General features: G+C 35.4%; 1 protein-coding gene across 4 annotated transcripts in view; it reads left to right on the forward strand.

Moving 5' to 3' along the window:
* SCLT1 (sodium channel and clathrin linker 1) overlaps positions 1-22,064 on the forward strand; it is a 219,091-nt gene that overhangs the window by 177,422 nt on the left and 19,605 nt on the right. Inside the window, exon 19 of one of the 4 annotated variants that reach the window (XR_006216773.1) lies at positions 13,862-13,938. The exons of the other annotated variants lie outside the window; for them this stretch is intronic. The gene's annotated coding sequence lies outside the window, so the exon portion shown is untranslated. The remainder of the gene's footprint in view (positions 1-13,861; positions 13,939-22,064) is intronic. 4 annotated transcript variants of the gene reach the window in all.

Genomic DNA, 22,064 nt, shown 5'->3' on the forward strand with positions numbered 1-22,064 from the left:
CAGTTAGTCTATGGAGTGCCTGGGTGGCTCAGTCAGTTGGCATCTGACTTCAGCTCAGGCCATGATCTTGAGACTCATGAGTTTGAACTCTGCATCAGACTCCTTGCTGCCAGCTTGGAGCCTGGAGCCTGCTTTGGATTCTGTGTCTTCCTCTCTCTGCCTTCCCCGCTTGTGCTCTGTCTCTGTCTCTCAAAAATAAACAAACATTAAAAAAAAAAAAAAAAAAAGGGCAGATCATCTAAAAGCCAGTATTATTGCAACTTTGGTTCATAACTGTACATTTTGTTTTCTACATAATTTAAGAAATTAATGCATATGTTGGATTTTGTTTATGTATAATTATATCCTCTCTGAATATAAGTTTTTTTAATATGAAATTTATTGTCAAATTGGATTCCTTACAACACCCAGTGCTCATCCCAACAGATGCCCTCCTCAATGCCCGTCACCCACTTTTCCCTCCCTCCCACCCCCCCCATCAAGTCTGAGTTTATTCTCAGTTTTTAAGAGTCTCTTATGATTTGCCTCCTTCCCTCTCTGTAACTTTTTTTTTCCCTTCCCCTCCCCCATGGTCTTCTGTTAAGTTTCTCAGGATCCACATAAGAGTGAAAACATATGGTATCTGTCTTTCTCTGTATGACTTATTTCACTTAGCATAACACTCTCCAGTTCCATCCACGTTGCTACAAAAGGCCATATTTCATTCTTTCTCATTGCCAAGTAGTAGTCCATTGTATATATAAACCACAACTTTTTTACTTATTTCCAGTCGTCATCTGTTTTATTTCCCTTTTTCACCTATTACACTGGCTAGATCTCCATCACAGTGAAGAATCAGAGTAATAGCCTCTCCTTTTTTTTCAATCTCAGAAGGAAAGCTTTCAGTCTTCATCTGTGTGTATAATGTTTTCTGTGTTGGAAGATAACTTCTGTTAGATTCAGGAAGTTTTCTTATTTTTCTGAGTTTTTATCCTATTGAATTTTATAAAAGATTTTTCTGTATTGTTTGAGGTAATCATTTGATTTTTTTCTTATAATCAATGGGATAAATTTTATAGATCAATTTTGCTAGTGTACCAAATTTATATTCCTATAATAAAACTAACACAGTCCGAATGCATTCTTCTTAATATATTTCTGGATTTGGCTTGCTGGTATTTTGTTTAGTATTTTTTCATCTGTGTTCACTAGAGAGATGGACCTGAAGCTTTCCATTCTTCAACTCTCATTGTTAATTTGTAGAATCAAAGTTATGCCAGCCTCAAAAAATTGCTTTTTTGTTTTCTCATAAACTGTATGTTAGAAATGTTTATTTTCTTTGAATATTTGGTAGATCTCTCCAGTGACACTGTCTTGGCCTGGAGTGTTGTTGTTGCTGTTGTTGTTGTTTTGGGATTTCTATAGGAATATCTTTGATTGTTGATTCCATTGAACAGTTAAAAAAAACTCTTCACATTTTCTTTTTCTTCTCTGAAACAGTTTTGATAAATTATATTTTTCTAGAAATGCCTCCATGTCTTCTGAATTTCCAAGTATTTTGGATAAAATTTGTTCATAATATCTTCTTATCTGATGTCTGAAGCATCTGTAATGATTGCATTACTGATACTGATATTATTTGTTTTTTTTAATATATGAAATTTATTATCAAATTGGTGTCCACACAACACCCAGTGCTTATCCCAAAAGATGCCATCACCTACCCTCCCCTCCCTCCCAATCCCCATCAACCCTCAGTTTGTTCTCAGTTGATACTGATATTATTTGTACCTAGTCTCTTTTGTCCTTATCATTCCACTAGAGGATTGTCAATTTCATTACTCTATAAATAAGCTTTGATTTTTTAAATCTTCTTTATTTTATATTTGTTATATATTTTCTCTTTATTACCTCGCTCCTTCTGCTTTCTTTGCTTTCATGTTGCTGTTCCTTTTCTGTCTTCTTGAAATAGAAGCATATCTCACAAATTTTCACCTTTTGTTTTTTCATCATTTGAATATATTTTCTTAAATGCTATTGATTTTCTCCCAGACACTGACATAGCTTTAGCATACAAGTTTTGATACATCTAGTATTTTCACTCTTATTTACTTCAAAATATTTTCTGATTTTCATTTCTTCTTTCAATCCATGTGTTATTTATAAGTACATTTTTAAATTTCTAAACATATGGGGACATACTCTCTTTTTGTTAATTACTTCTATTTTCCATAGTTATGTCTCTTAGAAACAGTATATAGTTTTGTTTTAGACCATTTAGTTCATTTATACTCAGTGTAATCCAAAGTATATTGAGATTTGTTATGTTTTATTTTAGTACTTCCTATTTTTATCATCTCTGCTTTCTTTTTCTTTCCTTTCTCATCTTTTTTTATTGACTAGGTATTTTTTTTAATCATTCCACTTCTCCCCTTAAGTTTTAGAAATTAAATACTATGTTACCCTAGAAATTATGCCATATATATTTACCATAGGAAAGTCTAAAGTTAATCAAAGCCATTTTCCTCTAGCCAAATAATCCAAGAACTTTGGAACATATTAACACCATTTGTTTCCCTGGCCCAACTTATATGTTATTGTTGCCAAATTTTTAAGTCTGCTTTGTAGTGTTTTTATTTCACACTGCTAATTATTTTATATAATTACAGTTCATTTAGCCCATATATTTACCACCTTCTTTGTTCTGCATTTCTTCTTATATCTCAAACATTCCAGCTAGGACTACTTTTCCTACTTTTTTTGTTTTTAATGTTTTTTGTTTTTTGTTTTTTTTTTTTGAGAGAGTATGAGCAGGAGAAGGGCAGAGAGAGAGATGGTGGGGGACAGAGGATCCAAAGCGTTTTCGGTGCTGACAGCAGTGAGCCCAGAGTTGGGCTCGAAATCATGAACTGTGAGATCATGACCTGAGCCAAAGTTAGACACTTAACTGACTGAGCCACCCAGGGCGCCCCTATTTTTCCTACTTTTTATGTTCCTATTTGAGCAGTATTTTGGCTGGTTGACAGAATTCCAAGTTGACTGCTATTTTCTTTCAGAAAATTAAAAACAATCTGTTTACCTCTGACTTCTGTTATTTCTATATAGAAGACATCTGGCCACCTCACTTATCACTCCTTTGAAAGTAATCTCTTTTCCTATGGCTATTTAAATGTTTTGTTTTTCTGTCCTTTCACTGTGATGTATCTTAAGTATGGGTGTCATTTCATTTGTTGTATTTTGTGCCTTTTGATAGTGTAGATTGGTGTTGGTTCAGAAAATTGGCAGATGTCAACTTTTCAAATATGGCATCTGGAAATCTCTGTTTCCTGCCATGATGGAGAAACTGGTGCCAGACTTAACTTCCCACAAGAAACAACTAGAAAACTGGACAAAATATTTGAAACAATTATTTTTCTGATTCAAGAGAGACAAGAAACAAGATAAAATCTAGACTCACCTTGGATTTCTGTGTCAAGGTACTTTCATGACCATGGTCCAGAGAGGGTACATCTCAGCCACTTCCAAGTCTGCCTGAGTAACTGAAATTTGCAAGGCAGAGAACCAGAGAAGATAGAGCTACACAGAGAAAGAGCTTTAGAAATCTGCATAGTAGTCCCTTTGTGTTTCTTACTCATACATAGAATGAAACTCAAAGAAGCTAGGCAAACAATGACTAAGGAGCTATAAGCTGAAAAACATCAATAGCTCACATAGGGCTAGGAGATATTAGAGTTCTGCCCAGCCAGAGGGGAGAATCCTTCAGTAAAGATTCCAGAATGACTTTACCTTATTAATAGAATTAAGCCAGCCTAGAACAAAAGGTATTCTAAATTTGCCTTGACAAGACTTAAAACCAAGCCTCAAAATAATCTAGCATGTTCTCAAGTAATTTAATTGCCTGCCAGAAAAAATCCAACACTTTTATTATCAGGTAAGCAAAAAATAGTACCCATAACCAAGAAAAAAAGAAGCAGTGCATAGAAACACACTCAGAAGTGACAGAGGTTTGGCATAATTAAACTTTGAACTAGTGGTTAAAAATGTGCCCAGTGATTTAAAGAAATACATGAAGATGATGAGAAAGGAACCATATGAAAATTTGGGCATGCTAATTATAAAATTGGAAATTGCTTTATTTACTGGATGGGATTAACAAAAAATTATACACCGCAGGAAAAAAGATCAGAGAACTTGAAGACAGAAAAGAAAATTACCCAAAAATGAAGCATAATGAGAAAAAAAGACAAAAACAAAGACAGCCTCAGTGACCAGAGGGACAGTATCAAGCAGGGTAAAGTGTGGGGGTGACAGTTAGGGGTATTTTAAGAAATAATAGTCAAAAGTTTTCCATATTTGATTAAAAAAAAACCTTTGTATTAGTTATCTATTACTAATTTGTATTAGTAATTTGTTATAACAAATTACTTCAAAACTTAGTGGCTTAGAACAACATTTATTATTCCACAGTTTTTTTTGGGTCAGGAGTCCAGGCTTATCTGAATCAGAATGCCTCTGACTCAGGATCTGTGATGAAACTGCAGGCATCTCAAGGCTCCAAAGGGGAGGATTCACTCCCAAGTTCACTTTAAAGCCATGGCAGTCCTCGAGTATTAATTGTTGTTGGCAGGAGACATCAGTTCCTTGCCTCGTGAGCCTCTTTGTATGTGTACTCACAACATGACTGCTTGCTTCCCTCAGAGTGAGAGCTGAGAAAGAAAGAGGCAAAGAAAGGAAGAAAGAAGAGAAGGGAAAGCAAAAGTTGTTGTCTTTTTTAATCTAATCTTTCAGTGACATCTCATCACTTTTACCTTTTTCCATTAATTAGAATCAGGTTATTGTGTATAGCACCCCCTTTGAATGTGGGGGTCTGAATACCAGAAGGTACAGAAATTGGGAGCCATTTTAGAGGCTACCTGCCACACCATTACATTACACAATATACAAAAGTAACTTGAAATGAATCATAGTCTTACATAAAAGGAAAACAACAAAAATTCTAGAAGAAACATGAAAAAAATCTGTAGTAAGCAAAAATTTCTTATATAGGACACAAGAAGAACAAATCATTTAAAAAATTGATAAATTGGACTACATTGTATTAACTTCTCTTCAAAAATCACCATTTAAGAAAATCAAAATAAGACTGTGAGAAAAGATTTGCAAATAGTATAACTGACAAAGAACTTGTACTCAGAGTACTTTATTTTTTTTAATGTTTATTTTTATTTATTTTTGAGACAGAGAGAGACAGAGCACGAATTGGGGAGGGGCAGAGAGAGAGAGAGGGAGACACAGAATCTGAAGCAGGCTCCAGGCTCCGAGCTGTCAGCACAGAGCCCAACGCGGGGCTCCAACTCACAGACCGTGAGATCATGACCTGAGCCGAAATTGGATGCTTAACCAACTGAGCCACCCAGGTGCCCCCGGAGTATTTTAAAAAAATCTTACTGGTCAATAACGATAATAACAGTTTGGCAGTTTACTACAAAGTTAAGTATGTACTTACTATATTATCATGCAGTTGGACTCATAAATATTTAACCAAGAGAAATGAAAACAGATTCACACACAAAAAAACTTGTGCACAAGTCTTTGTAGATGCTTTATTTATGATAACCAAAAATGGGAAAAAAAACCCAGATGTTCATCAAGAGGTGTGTGGATAAGTACTCAGCGATAAAAAGGGACAAACTACTGATAAATGCAACAACATGGATGATTGTCAAAAGTGAGCTGAAACAAAAGCCAAAGAAGAGTGCACACTGTATGATCACATTTATATGAAATTCTGAGAACAATAATTTTAATCTGTAACGAGAACAGTTTAGTGGATGCGTAGGGCTGGGGTTAGAGATGGGACAATGACTACATGGGGTCATGAGGGAATATTTTGGGGTGATGGACATATTCTGTGTATTAACTGTGATTGTAGTTATGTGACTATATGCATTTGTCAGACCTTACCAAACCCTACACTCAAAATGACTACATTTATTTTCCATAATTACATTTCAATAAGGTTGGTTTTAAAAACAAAACAAATATTGCCTTTGTTCAGTTCTCTCTCTCCCATACTACATTACTGTGTCTCTATTTCCATCTTTTTCTTTCAATGTGCTATATTCAGACAGTTTCTTCAAGTCTAATATTTTATGTTCTGTTTATGTTCAACCTTCTGTATATGTCCACTGAGTTTTTATCTTAAGGGTTTTTTGTTACTAGAAGTTCTATTTAACTTGGTCATATCTGCCATTTTACATTCTTAAAGCCTCCTTTTTCTTGCTGACATTTCCAAGTTTGCCATGCTTTTCTTTTAAAATAGTAAACATTATTTGAAAGACCACATCTGATAAATTCAATATGAGACAGGTTTGTTTCTGCTGGTTCTATTCATGTTGTATGGTTGCTCTATCTGCTTGTTAGTAATTGCACTGGAAAATTTTTGTTATGGGGATTACCTAGACAGGCTTTGCCTTTGCTGCTTCTGGGTGCCTTAGAGCACTTCTGGTTTTGAGCACTTGACCATACAGTTAGGCTTTCTGGACTACCCTAGGTATTTGTTCTTTGAGGTAAATCTGTAAGATAGCTGGTCTGTGGCCACAACTTCACAGGAATATTTCTTTTTTCTTTTCTTCTCCTGTTTTGCTTATGACCAAAGTAGCTTCTCTATAGTTCTATGACTTTACAAGGAAGGACATGGATTAAGATATGTTTCACCTTTATCCTGAAAGAGTATCAGTATTGGAAAAGGTTTCTCTACCACACCCCCTCATGAAAGAACGAGATCCTAAATATGGGCTATTGTAAATGCCTTCTGGGGCATAGGAAGCATTGGTGTTCCAGTATTCTGCTTCTTTTTCTCATTACAAACTTCCATTCAGTAACTATCTTGGGACTTTTTGCTATATTTTCATCTCTTTAATGCTTTTAAAGTGTTGTAGAGTTTTTCATGGGTTGATTAATCTGAATGCCCTGGTGTGCTTTTACTAGATCTAAGCATATATATCTCTTTAAAAATAGCCACCTCATTTAGCACAGTGATTGATATGTCTTGGTGAAAATCTTTAGATAACTTTTGTCTTGTACAGAGTTTACATGTGTGTCTGGTCGATTACAGCATCCTGGAAGTTGAAATGGACTGTAGCTACAAAATAAATCAATTCAAACTATTACAGGGAATTAGCCTCAGGGTCTTTAGAACCAGTGTTGCACTTATAGAACATATTACTTCTTTAATAAACATTAGCAATTGATATTAGTATTATGTCTTTAACTAAAAGAAATACATTGTGTGCCTCTGTGTTGTAACCAAATTACTTTGAGTGAGATATAGCAAGGGCAGATGCAGATTAAGAGACAAAGGAAAGAATTTTATAATTTCTTATAATCACAGTTTCCTGGGGGCAAACACAGCACACCACAGAGGGCCACTGAAGGGTGACAAGGCAGAGGAAGTAGGGGTAACAGTGGGCAAGTCCCTTTATTGTATTTTCCGGTGGAAGGAATAAGGCAGGGTAAGTAGGGTTAGGATTGGATAATTTGAATGATTTCAGTGGGCTCTGGTTGCCTGATACCTCGCCCTGGGGCAGTTAAGGTAGATGTACAGTGGTACAGAGTATGAGAGCCACATAACCAAAGTGGTTGGGAGTGTGCATTTAATCGGCTGTACAAGAAAAAAAAAAAAAAAAGACCTCTTGCTAGGCCCTCAAAATTGAGTCAAGACAACATTTAAAAACAACTATATTATACCTTGAAGCAACTAATAGTATAGAGTCATAAGCCTATGATATAAGGACAGATTTTAATAGGACAGAAGTGCCTAACTCTGAATTTATTTATATCACGGTGTTGAAAGATAAAAAGTACCTGTCATGTTAGCTGAGATCTTAAAAACATCTTGAAAAATGTAGCATAATTTGTAACTATACTTCTTGCTTAGTGAGAGACTTCCCATGCAGAGGATGTCCTGTAAAGATTTAACATTGCATTTTCTAACATAATAGCTTTTTCTTCAGTCAGTATGCTTTGATAATTAGACACTATAAATCTACCCAAAAAGCTTTTGTCACTTGACAGATATTTTGCATCAGGCTTAAGAGAAAGGCAGTGCCACTTCTTTGTGGGTCTCATTACACTTGATTTTTCCCATAGTTCTCAGAAAAAAAAGTGATGAATAAATCAATTTGGTTTACTATTATCTTTGTATTACAAATTACATGTAGATTATTAAAATGATATAAACTCTGCAAGAATATAAACACATTAATATTTTATATAGTTGCTTTTTTTATTGGTAAACCTACCTGAAAATATCCAAATTTGCTCAGATTCAGGGCTTTAGGACACCTTTAAAAGTGTTCAGCAAGATTATTTACATCTTGGCTGTCTCTACACTTTATTAAGTTCAGAATTAAGTTCAGAATTCCAGTTTAAAGTGTCTAATACTTCAGTTTGCAGATTTATACAGGTACTTCCAGAAACAAAAGCAGATACCTAAAAACTCACTTTAATTTATATAAAAAAACATGTGAGTGACCACTCTTTTCTAAGCATTCTGCTAGCTGCTATTGAAACACAGAGATGAGTAAGACCAGGCCCTGCTCTTAAGAAGTTACTATATCCCATTACCCATTTTTTGTTTCTCCTTTTAGTGTTCATCATTAAGAGTTACTGCATTTTGGGGCATCTGGGTGGCTCAGTTGGTTAAGCATCCAACTGTGGCTCAGGTCATGACCTCACGGCTTGTGAGTTCAAGCCCTACTTTGGGCTCTGTGCTGACAGCTCAGAGCCTGAAGCCTGCTTCAGATTCTGCCTCTCTCACTCTCTGCCCCTACTCTGCTTGCACTCTGTCTGTCTCTCTCAAATACAAACAAACATTAAAAAAAAATCTAAAGGGGCACCTGGGTGGCTCAGTCCGTTAAGCATCGACTCTTGATTTCAGGTCAGGTCATGATCTCACGGTTTATGAGTTCAAGCCCTGCATCAGGCTCTGTGCTGACAGCATGGAGCCTGCTTGGGATTCTCTCTCTCCCCCTATCTCTCTGCCCCTCTCCTGCTCATGCTATCTCAAAATAAATAAATAAATTTTTAAAAATTATTTAAAAAAATTTTTAAAGTAATTGCATTTTATATTTATTTCTTTATACTTTTTATCTTCTTTCTCCCTCATGAAGGGAGAAAATATACTTTTTATCTTTACTTTCTCCCTGCATAAAGTAAGTTGTCTCTCGTGTTCCCCACTATATCCCTAGACCCTAAAAGAATGTCCAGCCCTAGAAGATACTCAAAACATATTTATTGAGTGAATGAATGAAAGCTAGTTGATCTTTTTTCAATTATTTTTTCTTTTCTAGGACAAATTCCCCTTTCAATTTTGATCTTTTATGCAGAATTTTAGTTTTTGAAATGCAATTGAACTTTGTGAAACATGATAAGGTATAATGTGCCGCCACTATTCAAGAAACTAAGAAACATAAATTGCCATAATTATACCACAGCCTATAGTGAAGTTTTTTCTTATCTCATAAAGTTTTTTAAATGGTCTTCATTCTAATAATTATTATGAAAACTGTCGATGATAAAGGAATACATAGTCCAAGATGAAGGCACCAGGATTGAGTGAAATAAGTTAAAATTAGTACTGCTCATAATCAAGATCATACTTTCAGAGGATAAAATATCACACAAAATAATGTGGCTAGGATTATTTATCCAATTGTTTGAACTCATGTTTGAACTCCTGTTCTAAAATTTCAAGTACACATTGGTCATATATTACAAACTTCTGTGAAGTAAGCATGTGTATCCATAGGCACCAACACATCAGTAGTTATTGGCACATAATATTTATTGAATCAATATGCATATATAAGCATAAATATTTATGTAAACATAAAGTCCATAGCATAGTGCTGGGCATTTGTTAAGTATTATGTACAACATTTATAGGTGATTTAGTTGAATTACTGAAGTGTGATTTTTTTAAAGGAGTTTTTGCCAGCCAGTAGTATAAGACCAAAGAAGAATCCCTTCCACCTGAAATCTGAGATGCAATGCCAGCTTTATGAGCAAGCAGAATAGGTAGCTCCATATATGACTGATTTAAAGGAGTTTCCTGAGGGCATGTAAGTGGCTCAGTTGGTTAAGTGTCCAACTCTTGATTTCAGCTCAGGTCATGATGTCATGGTCATGAGAACAAGCCTCACTTTGGGCTCCACTATGGGCACAGAGCCTGCTTGGGACTGTCTTTCTCTTCCTCTGCCCCTCCCCTATTTGTACACATCTTTCTCTCTCTCTCTCTCTCTCTCTCTCTCTCTCTCTCTCTCTCTCTCTCTCTCTCTCTCTCTCAAAAAAAAAAGTTTCATGGAATGAGTCCAGTGTGTCAAAAAAATCTCAATCCTGCTGCCTGTCATCACACCACCATAACTTAATCTTTTGAATACTGGAAACTATTTGTTTTTCATATGCTTTTGTCTCATTTTTAGCTAAAATTCAAATACTATGGGAAGTAGTCCAGTGGTTTCCAATCATCAGAATCTTGAAAACAACATTGATGTGGTCCATAGAATGACCAGAAGAGCAAATTGCCCTGACCCCTCTCATTCTACCTCCTTTCCTGTATCTTCACAATTACTGAGTCTGGCTGATCTTCCCTCCTTAATGTTTTTCAAAGATATTTGCCTTTATCTCACTCCTTAGTTCAGGCCACCCTCATCTCCTTACCTGGATTACTGCAACAGCTTTCCGATTGATTTCTGGAACCCTAAACTTGTCTTCCCTCTAATCCATTTTCCACACTATGCCAGAGATGCCTCTTATAAATGTTAATTCATTTTATTCTCCCACCCCTTCCTAACCAGTTAGGAAGAAGGTGGCTACAGAGATTTTCTCATCGGGCCCTTACAGTATTCCAATATCATTTCTATCACTTTCCACTTTATATTACTCTCTTCTACTTAAGAAAATTTTAGAGAAACCTCCATCACCTTAAGGTTCCTTTATTTTAATAAGAATAAGTTAATATTACCAGTTTTAAAAATTAAAGTTATATCCAAAGCACCTAGTCCTTTAAAAATAGCTCCTAGCTAATAAGCCAGCCAGTCAGTTCTCTCTGTGAAACTACAGGGCGTTGGTGGAGAGTGAGGGGGTGAAACTGCTTTGCCGTTATCCAGCAAGAAGATGTGCTTCTAAAAGACAATAGCAGTGAACTAGACAGACAAAAAATCCTTGCCTTCCTGGAGTTTTCATTCTAATAAAGATAGTAAACAAGAGAAATTAAGTATACAGTGTGGTAGAGAATGATAAGGGCTGAAGAGAAATGTAAAGCAGAAAAAGGGAATAGGTAGTATATATATTTTTAGAAGGGAATATAGTTTTTCTTAAGTTATTTTTTATTTTTTAATCTTATTTAAATCCAAGTTAATTAACATATAGTGCAATAATGATTTCGGGAATAGAATTTAGTGATTCATCACTTACACCTAACACCCAATGCTCATCCCAACAAGTGCCTCCTTAATGCCCATCCACATTTAGCCCATCCCCCCACCCAGCCCTGCTCCAGCAACCCTCAATTTGTTCTCTGTATTTAAGGGTCTTTTATGGTTGGCCTCCCTTTCTTTTTTGTTTTTTGTTTTCTTCTTATTTTTCCTTCCCTCCCCCTATGTTCATCTGTTTTGTTTCTTAAATTGCACATATGAGTGAAATCATATGATATCTGTCTTTTCTGACTGATTTATTTCGCTTAGCATAATACACTGTAGTTCCATCTACATTGTTGCAAATGGCAAGATTTCATTCATTCATTTTGATCACCAAGTAATACTCTATTGTATATATATATACCACCTCTTCTTTATCCATTCATTAGTCAATGAACATTTGGGCTCTTTCCATAATTTGGCTATTGTTGATAGTGCTGCTATAAACATTGAGGTGCATGTGCCCCTTCGAATCAGCATTTTGTATCCTTTGGATAAATACCTAGTAGTGCAATTGCTGGATCATAAGGTAGTTCTATTTTTAATTTTTTGGGAACCTCCATACTGTTCTCCACAGTGGCTGCACCAGTTTGCATTCCCACCAGCAGTACAAAAGTGTTTTCCTTTCTCCACATTCTCGCTAACATTTGTTGTTGCCTGAGTTAACTTTAGCCATTCTCATAGGTGTGAGGTGATATCTCATTGTGGTTTTGATTTGTATTTCCCTGATGATGAGTGATGCTCAGCATCTTTTCATGTGTCTGTTAGCTGTCTGGATGTCTTCTTTGGAAATGTGTCTGTTCATGTCTTTTGCCCATTTCTTCACTGGATTATTTGGTTTGGGGGTGTTTATTTTGATAACTTATTTATACATTTTGGATACTAATCCTTTATCTGATGTGTCATTTGGAGATATATTCTCCCATCCATCAGTTGCCATGTAGTTTAGAAAGAGTCAGCAGGGATAATCATTTTGAACTCTGCTGATGCTTTCTCTTCTTCCTTTTGCCAGACAAGCCCTGGTTATCTCCAGTCCGTTGTCCTTTCTGTACCTTCACCCATTCAACTTAAGGTGGCTGGAGGAAAACACACAGCCATGCTGGTGATCTCACTCTAAATTCATCATCAGGCACCTGGGTGGCCCAGTCAGTTAAGCGTCCGATTCTTGATTTTGGCTCAGGTCATGATCTCACCATTCGTGGGTTCCAGCCCCACATCAGGCTCTGCATTGACAGTGCAGAACCTGCTTAGGATTCTCTCTCTCCCACTCTCTCTCTGCACCTCCCCTGCCTGTGCTCGCTCTCTCTCTCTCTCTCTCTCTCACTTTCTCAAAATAAATAAATAAATAAATAAACAAACAAACAAACATTAAAGATATTAATTATGGGAGCCTGAGTGGCTCAGTTGGTTAAGCGTCCGACTTCGGCTCAGGTCTTGATCTCCCAGCTTGTGAATTGGAGCCCCGTGTCGGGCTCTGTGCTAACAGCTCAGAGCCTGGAGCCTGCTTCACATTCTGTGTCTCCCTCTCTCTCTGCCCCTCCCCTGCTCATGCTCTGTCTTAAGAATAAAGAAACATTAAAAATATATATATATTAATTAATTCATCATCGCAAAAGGGGTCTTTAAGCTGCCAGGCAACCTCTATATATTCCACTCTTTTTGGTGACTATTTCATACCCTCATATCCTTCTTCAAATCTTTTATATCTCCTCCCCATAACCACTTTCATTTGGTAACCTCAATTCCTATTTCACTGAGAAAAAAGAAGCAATCAGAAGAGAACTTCTACTGCATTTATATTTCTCTGTGCATCTTTTCCCATACACCCTGCTGTAATGACATAAACTACCCCTGCTCCAATATAAGGTCAAATTCTTCTTTTGTCCCATAGATTTCATCGCCACTTTGCTATACTGCCTCTTTGTTGAATTTTCAACTAAAAAGTCTTTTTTGAAAACAATTTTCCATAAAAAAAAGAATACCTAATATAGCAACACGAAGTGGTTAAGTGCCCTTAAGAGAGAAACAAATAGAAATAATTCATGGAATAAGCGATTTAAAACTAAACAACCAGTCTTCTAAGGAATATTCCTACTTAAATAAAATCTTTGTTTGTAAATTTTTTAGACTTTTCACCAGTGCTGGTGCACCATGGTCGGATATGCTCAGCAGATTACATTAGGTAATCAAGAAATTACGTTAGCTTAGTCGAACAGTTTGTGTCTTGAGTCCAGTTGTACCTTGAATTCAGTAAATATAACTAGGATTCTTTTCAGTTTCAAAGCTTACCCTCTTCCCTGTCCAGGCTTAAAAACTAGGTTTTGGTAAACAACCTTCCAAACCCTAAGTAAGTTAAGGCTACCAAATTTCTAATAATTCAGTGATTTTTTTTTACCTCTTAGATAAAAGGAAAGAAAGGAAATAGAATTATTTCCTTGAAAATCACGAGAATAATACCATCACTTGACCCCAAAAATGGGTAAGATTATTGTTTTTCTTATATAATATTTTTAAAAATAGCTTTTAACATCAGTTTTAATCAGTGGACAAATATTGCCCTGCCATTGGAGACACTACATTCTAGTTGGGGAGTCGGACTATAACGATCTGTACTAATGGAAGTTTACTCTGCTACCAGGTTTTTAGCAATTTGATCTCTAGTTTTAGTCAATTAATTTTTTATTTCTTTTACCATTTCTATCAATTTGAATTTATATCAAACTCAGTTTGTATGTCATTACTAAGAACTTAAATTGTTCTCAAAGCTTCTTAAGTAATGTTTCAGAATTAATGTGAACTTTCCAAATCATCCATTCAGCACATAACTGAAGGCATTGTGTTCATTTTATTTCCAGTTTACATAGAATCTTAAAAGGACTGTGTATGGTTTCCCTGAGTGATCTCCATCTTTTATACATAACTCTTAATTTGACAGCCTTTTAGATATTGAAAAATAGAAGCTTAGACCCATATATTTATCAGTGACCTTAAACAATGAACTAATGAAATACCAGTTTTTAGAGACCTCAAAAATTTTCTCCTAAACATGAGTGACGGACTTAAGATCTTAATGTAGGAGTCAGTTGCAGTATATAAAAAGCTAACACACTAAATTCACATCCAAGTTCTGCCCCACAAATGTGTGATTATGTATAAACCAATTTTTCCAAGCCGCAATTTTATCATTGATAAGCATAAAAGCTATATTAGTTTGGAAATAGTATAAATATCCCAGTGTCAAACTATAAAACATCAAGCAAATGTATATTATTAGATTAGAAATATTTTATACTCAGATTTTTAGTTTTTTAATTGCCTTAATATCCCTGAATTGCCAGTCCTTGACTGTCCTTGAGATATTTTCAACATCCTTTTCAATTTTTATCATGATCTTATCCTTTCAAGTTCAAATGGATATTGATTATTGTCACTACTTTTCTTTCTGCCATCCTAGTTCAGTGTAGCAGTTTTTAATAAACTTAACATAAATACATATGGAAAGAACCCTTCTTTGGATGTTCTTATTAAAGACAGGAACAAAAAAACAAACAAAAAACAGATTTTTTTCAGCCATCACCTCTCCTGCTTTTGTGACAATCTGGTCTTTGTCCCATGATTAGAGCACTGTTTTTAATAAATTTTATTTTTTTATTTCTTTTAATGTAAAACTTTGTGGTTTTTTAATTGTTTAGTTTTATTTAAATCCAAGTTTTAACATACAGTGTTATAATTTCAGGAGTAGAATTTAGTGATTCATCACTTATTTTTAATAAATGTTAAAAGCCCCATGGTCTTTGGCATTCTGGGTAGGTTGAATAGATTGAGAAAGATTACTTAGAAATAATCGTTATCGGGGCATCTGGGTGGCCCGGTTGATTGAGTGTCCGACTTCAGCTCAGGTCATGATCTCACATTCGTGGGTTCAAGTTGCACATCGGGTTGTGTGCTGACAGCTCAGAGCCTGGAGCTTCTTTTGGATTCTGTGTCTCCCTCTCTCTTTGCCCCTCCCCTGATCATGCTCTGTCTCTCTCTGCCTCTCAAAAAATAAAACATTAAAAAAAGTAAATCAAAAATAAATAGGTTACATTTTTTACATGCTTTGAATTTTTAGATTAGTCATACTTCTTTAGATATCTTTTTAAAAAGGAATAATTATGCTTAAGTTAAATATTTCTAGATTATATGATAATTTCTATAAAATTATAAAAATGTGGGGGCACCTGGGTGGCTCACTCAGTTAAGCGTCTGACTTCGGCTCAGGTCATGATCTCACAGCTCGTGAGTTCGAGCCCCACATCGGGCTCTGTGCTAACAGCTCAGAGCCTGGAGCCTGCTTCTGATTCTGTGTCTCCCTCTCTCTCTGCCCCTCATTCACTCATGCTCTGTCTCTCCTTCAAAAATAAATAAATGTTTAAGACTTATAAAAATGTGAGAAAGCATTATATTCTAACAAGGTTTCATTGTATATATTTATGATTTTGCATAGGAAAATTGGGCTTTTATAGGATATAGTTAACTTTTGCTTGATATTCCTGTGTCAACTGTTTAAACAACAGTTGGAAATAGAAATTACATTGGGATATACTAAGAAAAACTTTATCCATGTCTCTCACTATGTCACTAAAATTGTACTTATATGCTCAGACATGTCAAAACTAAAATGTTAACTTTCAACATAGAAACATTTTCATGAGATTTTGCATTGATTATTTCCTTTCATGAAAAGATTTTATATTTAGTAATGTTGAAAAACAGTATTTTTTTTTTAGCACATAAGGAGGCAGCACAGCATTAGAGATAAGAGCACTAAGTCAAAGTACGTAAGACCTGAATTTGAATCCCACCCAGGCCCAGTCCTTCCCACTTATCTATAAACCCCATATGTTATTATAAGGATTTATATGGTAACAAATATAAGATGTTCACTCCATGCCTAGCACGTAGGAAAATCTTTAGGAAGCAAACAGTGAACAGTGGGTTTAGGGAATAGCCTTTATAAATTCTAAGACATTATTGTATTCAAAGTAAGCATGATATATTTCATGAGGTGTGTATGAGAAGCTCATGTATTCCACTTTTAATTTATGAAAACATTACTAGTTTTAGAAAGCACTAAATTTTAGGCAAGATTTATATATATAAATTATATCTGTCCTGTTAGAGGATATAAATAACACTGAGGAATATATATGAAATCAAGTCAAAAATTTTTCTGCAATAGAAATGTAGCTACTAAAATATTTTCACTGACATATCTCACCTATTGGTTATAACAGAGAATTATATGGACACCATAATAAATTTATAATTTTTGAAATAGAAAATTAAAATTTATGCTTATTCCAGTGGAAAAAAAAATGTTACGAATGTGATGATCTTTACTGGACATATTTGCAGTAGCATCAATATTGGGCATCTAGCAAATTGATGTATGCTATGTTGTACCATTAGGGTACAAGGCTAACTTCTAGAAAGTATTTCTGTATCTTTGGGAAAAGATTCATTTGCTCTCCTTAGAAATGGTTTTGTTTTCAGAATGATTCAGTGATACAATCTAAGTCTTCAACCTATTAGGTCTTTTATAAATTCCAAAATAAACTACAGAGCAGTACTTAAAAAGCAGATAGCTCATTTGATGAATTTGACTCTCCCTATATAAGAGTTTCTCTGTACATGCTGTGACTTTATACATTCTACCATTCATACAAGAAGTGTTTAGCACTAGGTATCCAAAATGAACTCTTTCACATTAGGTCCAGCATCCTGCTTCCCAGTGTGCATTACGCATCAAAGCTTTCTCTCTGAAAATAGGCCCCTTAAAAATTAGTGCTAGTCTGGACTCATCAAATCAAAAATACTTGGCTGTTTGCACCTGTCCTCTCTACTTTATAACAAATTCTTATAAATCGGCTGTCTTCTTGTTTATTATGTATCCACCTATTTACTACAGTTGCAAAAATATTAGAGAAAACCAAATATCAGCATAGCCACAAAACCTTAAGGACGTTAGAGTCCTCTTTGGACTAACTGTGCTGCCTTTGGCAACCTTTGTTCCTTCTGATGACCGTTAAATATGATTATCAGGTAGCTATGATTTCTTAAGATCTTACCCATAAGTAAGTATAGTCATAATTAAATATAACACAAAATAATTAAATAATTTTCCCATAGAAGGAAGCTTTTCATCTTAGTCTCAAAAAGCTGGTATGGGGTGTCTGCATGGCTCAGTCAGTTAAGTGTCCAAGTCTTGATTTCTGCTCAGGTCATGGTCTCACAATTTGTGGGTTCATGCCCCACATCGGGCTGTGTGATGACAGTGCAGAGCCTACTTAGGATTCTCTGTCTCCTTCTCTCTCTGTCCCTCCCCCACTCACTATCTCTCTAAAAAATAAATAAATGAAGAAACATTTTTTTAAAACCTAGTATAAAAGCTTTTTAAAAATCTGAACTCCTCTGTGGTTTCTTTCAGTTTGAAGTTTCCTTTTATTTATAAAATTTCATTAATTCATCTATAATTATTCCTTCTTAATTACTCTTTTATCTTGAAATATATATAACATGGAATTTTGAGCTTCCAAGAGAAAATAATTTTAATAGTTATTATTATTGTATAACATTTGTAACTGCCATATATCTGTAGTAATCTTACTTGGATGGGACCCTGTTTTACAGATTAAATCAAAAACTTCTATAGGAAAAAAAATGAGATTTGCCCTATGAGGTATCAAAGTATGTAAAGCTGTATGGTAGTATTGGCATAGGGATAGATAATTTGAACAGAATACAGAAAAATAGAAACCATGTAAAATTAGAAATTTTGTTCATGAGAATATGCCATTTCAAATCAACGGTGAAAAGATGCTGTTGGAAAAATTTTAAATCATTTAGAATATTCCATATATAAGGTAAATTCCAGGTAGATTAGCAAGCTAAGTAAAAAAGAAAGTATTGGAAGAAATAAGATTATTTTTAGTATCTTGGAATGGAAAAGTCTTTGTAATAAAAACACAAAACCCAGAATGCAAACAAGGAAAATATTGATTAACTGATTTAACCATAAAAATTAAAATTCTGTATGAAGAAAGGTACTAAACAAAGATAAAAGACAAATGACAAAAAATAAAATAAGGGATTAGTAGGCAAAATCCATCAAGAATTCCATAATTATGAAAAATATTAACAAGCTAATAGATGGAAAAGTATGTGAACTAGCAGCTCACAAAAGGAGAAATACAAAGCTCCTTTAAACATAACAAATCAGGTTCAACCACAGTATTCACTGAAGAAATGCAGATTTAAACAATAATTTTATTTTACCCAGCAAATAGAGAAAAATGTAAATGACAGTTATTACACAGTGTCTGCAAACACATGAATAAACAGGAATAGATATACAGTATTGGTGGGAGTGTAAACTGGCAAATCCTTTTTATAAAGTAATGTAGCAGTATCTAACAGATTAAACTATACATATCCTTTTGAAATTCCAAGTGCAGGAATCTGTCCTAAAGAAGTACTTGCATATATGTAAACATATGGTAACATATTTGTCCACCTGTCCAATCCTTCACATCTTAAATCACAGCCGTTAAGGCAGCCTCTTTCTCTCTGGTTTCTCTGTCTTCAGTTTTATTCTGCTCTATCCCATCTTTCATACTGCTGTCAGATTATTTTCCTGAAAAGCAAATATGATTCTGGCCCTGCCTACTTAAAGACTTCTCTTTTACTCTTGCCTATTAGTTTTTTATAGTCTTTTCTCCACCTTATTATCAGCAGTCTGCCTCTGTCCTTCACGTTCCTTGTGTTCCAGCCACACTGAACTCCTACCTCAATAAACAAGCATGCTCAGCCAGCCCTTTTTACAACTCCGAGTCTGCACTCCACATACTCATCATGTATTTATTGAATTTATTGTTCTTTAAGTACTGATGATACAGCAAAGCCCAAGGTCCCCCCCTGTTTTCTTTTGGGGTTTTTGAAGATAGCAGATTATTGATGGGAAGGTGGAATTGTTGAGTAAAAAAAATATGTATATGCTTAAAATCAAATAATCAAATAATCAAAGTATATGTAGAAAATTAAAATAAGTCAATGTGCTAATGAATGGGTGGATCCCTGAGAATAGGATCCTGTGAGAAAATAAATCTTTTTTTTTTTTTAACGTTTATTTATTTTTGAGACAGAGAGAGACAGAGCATGAACAGGGGAGGGGCAGAGAGAGAGGGAGACACAAAATCTGAAACAGGCACCAGGCTCTGAGCGGTCAGCAAAGAGCCCGATGTGGGGCTCGAACTCATGGACCGTGAGATCATGACCTGAGCCGAAGTCGGACACTTAACCGACCAAGCCACCCAGGCGCCCCGAGAAAATAAATCTTAAGATCTAATGACAAAAAGTATCCTGTCATTGAAAATCAGAAGAAAGATCATCAAAGCAGACAGAACAGTTAGCGCAAAGACCCCAAGGCAGGAATATACTTGGTATGTTTGAAGTAAACAAAATAGTATGAAAAATAAAGGCAATAGTGACAGATGTGGGAAATGTATTATATTAAGTAATGCCAGGCACCACAGCAAACAAACTGATATCTCAGAGACTTAACAAAGGTTTATTTCTTGCTCACATTACACATCTGAGACAGTTTTACAAGAAGGCTCTGCTGGTAGAGATTCCACCATCTTGAACATATGGTTTCCTGAGATCACTGAAACAGGGAAAGAGAAGAATGGAAGAACAGTAACTCTTAACTAAGCTCTGAAGTGATATACACACATCATTTCCTTTTACTTTTATTGGCCAAACCAGTCATAGGGACCAAATCTAACTGTGTAAGAGTCTAGGAAATGTATATGGAACAAGCGGAATGTTTGGTGAACACTGTCTCTGCTGCAGACAAGGACCTGATCTTACAGGTTAAAGAGTTTTAAGTGTGTGAGGCACCTGGGTGGCTCAGTCAATGGAGCATCTGACTTCAGCTCAGGTCACGATCTCACGGTTCATGGGTTCGAGCCTCATGTCGGGCTCTGTGCTGACAACTCAGAGCCTGGAGCCTGCTTCGGATTCTGTGTCTCTTCTCCCTGCTTCTGCCCCACCCCAGCATGCACTTGCTCGCTCGCTCTCTCTCAAAAATATTAAAAAAAAAAAAAAAGAATTCTAAGTGTGAATGAAGGTCAGTGGTCAGTTATGAAAAATGTTACCTGACCAGATTTCTTTTTTTTTAAGATTACTCTGGCTACTGGGTAGAAAATGGAAATGGCTGAAAAAGCTAGAGAAAAAATTTAAGGCTATTGCAAGATTCTTGTTAAGAGATAGTGGTGGCTTTAGGGCACCTGGCTGGTTCAGTCGGTAAAGTATGCAACTCTTGATCTCAGGGTTGTGAGTTCGAGCCCCACATTGGGTGCAGAGATTACTTAAAAAGCGAGAGAGATAATGGTGGCTTAGACTAAGAAGAAAGAGAAAGGTGAATTCATTGGGAGTTTTTTTTTTTTTAAGAGGTAATAGAAGGTGCTGATGGATTGGTTATGAAATATGAAGAAAAAGATAAGAATCAAGGATGATTCTAGAGGTAGCTTGTACATGCAATTTCTTTGTAGGAATGTCCTTTCCCAATTCCCGACCTGAAAAAGTTTTCTTCCTTCCAGACCCAACTCAAATGTCATTTTTTCTGTAGGACATTTCTAATTCCCCTGACAGATCAAGTCTTTCCTTTTTCTGTACTCCCATACTGGTTTTTTTCAAGTTTATTTATTTATTTTAGAGAGAGAGAGAGCAAGCACAAGTAGGGGAGGAACAGAGAGAGAGGGGAAGAGAGAGAGAATCTCAAGCAGGCTCTGTACTGTCAGCACAGAGCCCAGTGTGGGGCTCAAACCCACGAACTGTGAGATCATGACCTGAGCCGAAACCAAGAGTCAGATACTTAACCAACTGAATCACCCAGGCGTTCCCATACTGTTCTTCTTTATGACACTTCTTGAATTGTAGTATGACTGTCATTTACATGCATTTCTTCTGCAAGACCATGAGCTAACATCTTGCCTGGCCTATAGTCAGTCAATAAAATTGTATTGAATGAATGAATGAATGAATGAATACACAGTATGTAATATTTTCATCAGAAAAATATTTTCTTTAGAAAATATTACATAATGTAAATAAATTCATTCTATACAATTTTATTGATATATACACATATATATATATAGATTACACAGTGTTTGAAGCCTAAGGAGTTTTCATCAGTCTTTAAAACATTATTCTTGGCTATATATCTGTAATGTTTGGCTGCCATAACTGCTTTTTTTTTTTAATAGAATGAGAGGCAGCTGCAGGTACTGGCAGATTACAAAATGCGTAATTACTAAAAGTAACTGAAGCATATTATAGTATAATTCAACAGAAAAAAAAAAAAAACATCTGGCACATGCTATGTTAATTTGTCATAAGAGAGTTTCAAAGAAAGCACTTGCTGCAGCTGGCAGATCCATCATTTTCCTGAAACGAATAGTACACCTTTTGTTTTTAATTCTGTCGTATAATATAGACTAGAGCCTTATGTGATTTAATCTTTAGTCATCACTAAAGGATTTCAGGCATTGAGGAAATTTC

Source organism: Panthera tigris, chromosome B1, assembly GCF_018350195.1.
Source record: "Panthera tigris isolate Pti1 chromosome B1, P.tigris_Pti1_mat1.1, whole genome shotgun sequence".
NCBI classification, from domain to species: Eukaryota; Metazoa; Chordata; class Mammalia; order Carnivora; family Felidae; genus Panthera; species Panthera tigris.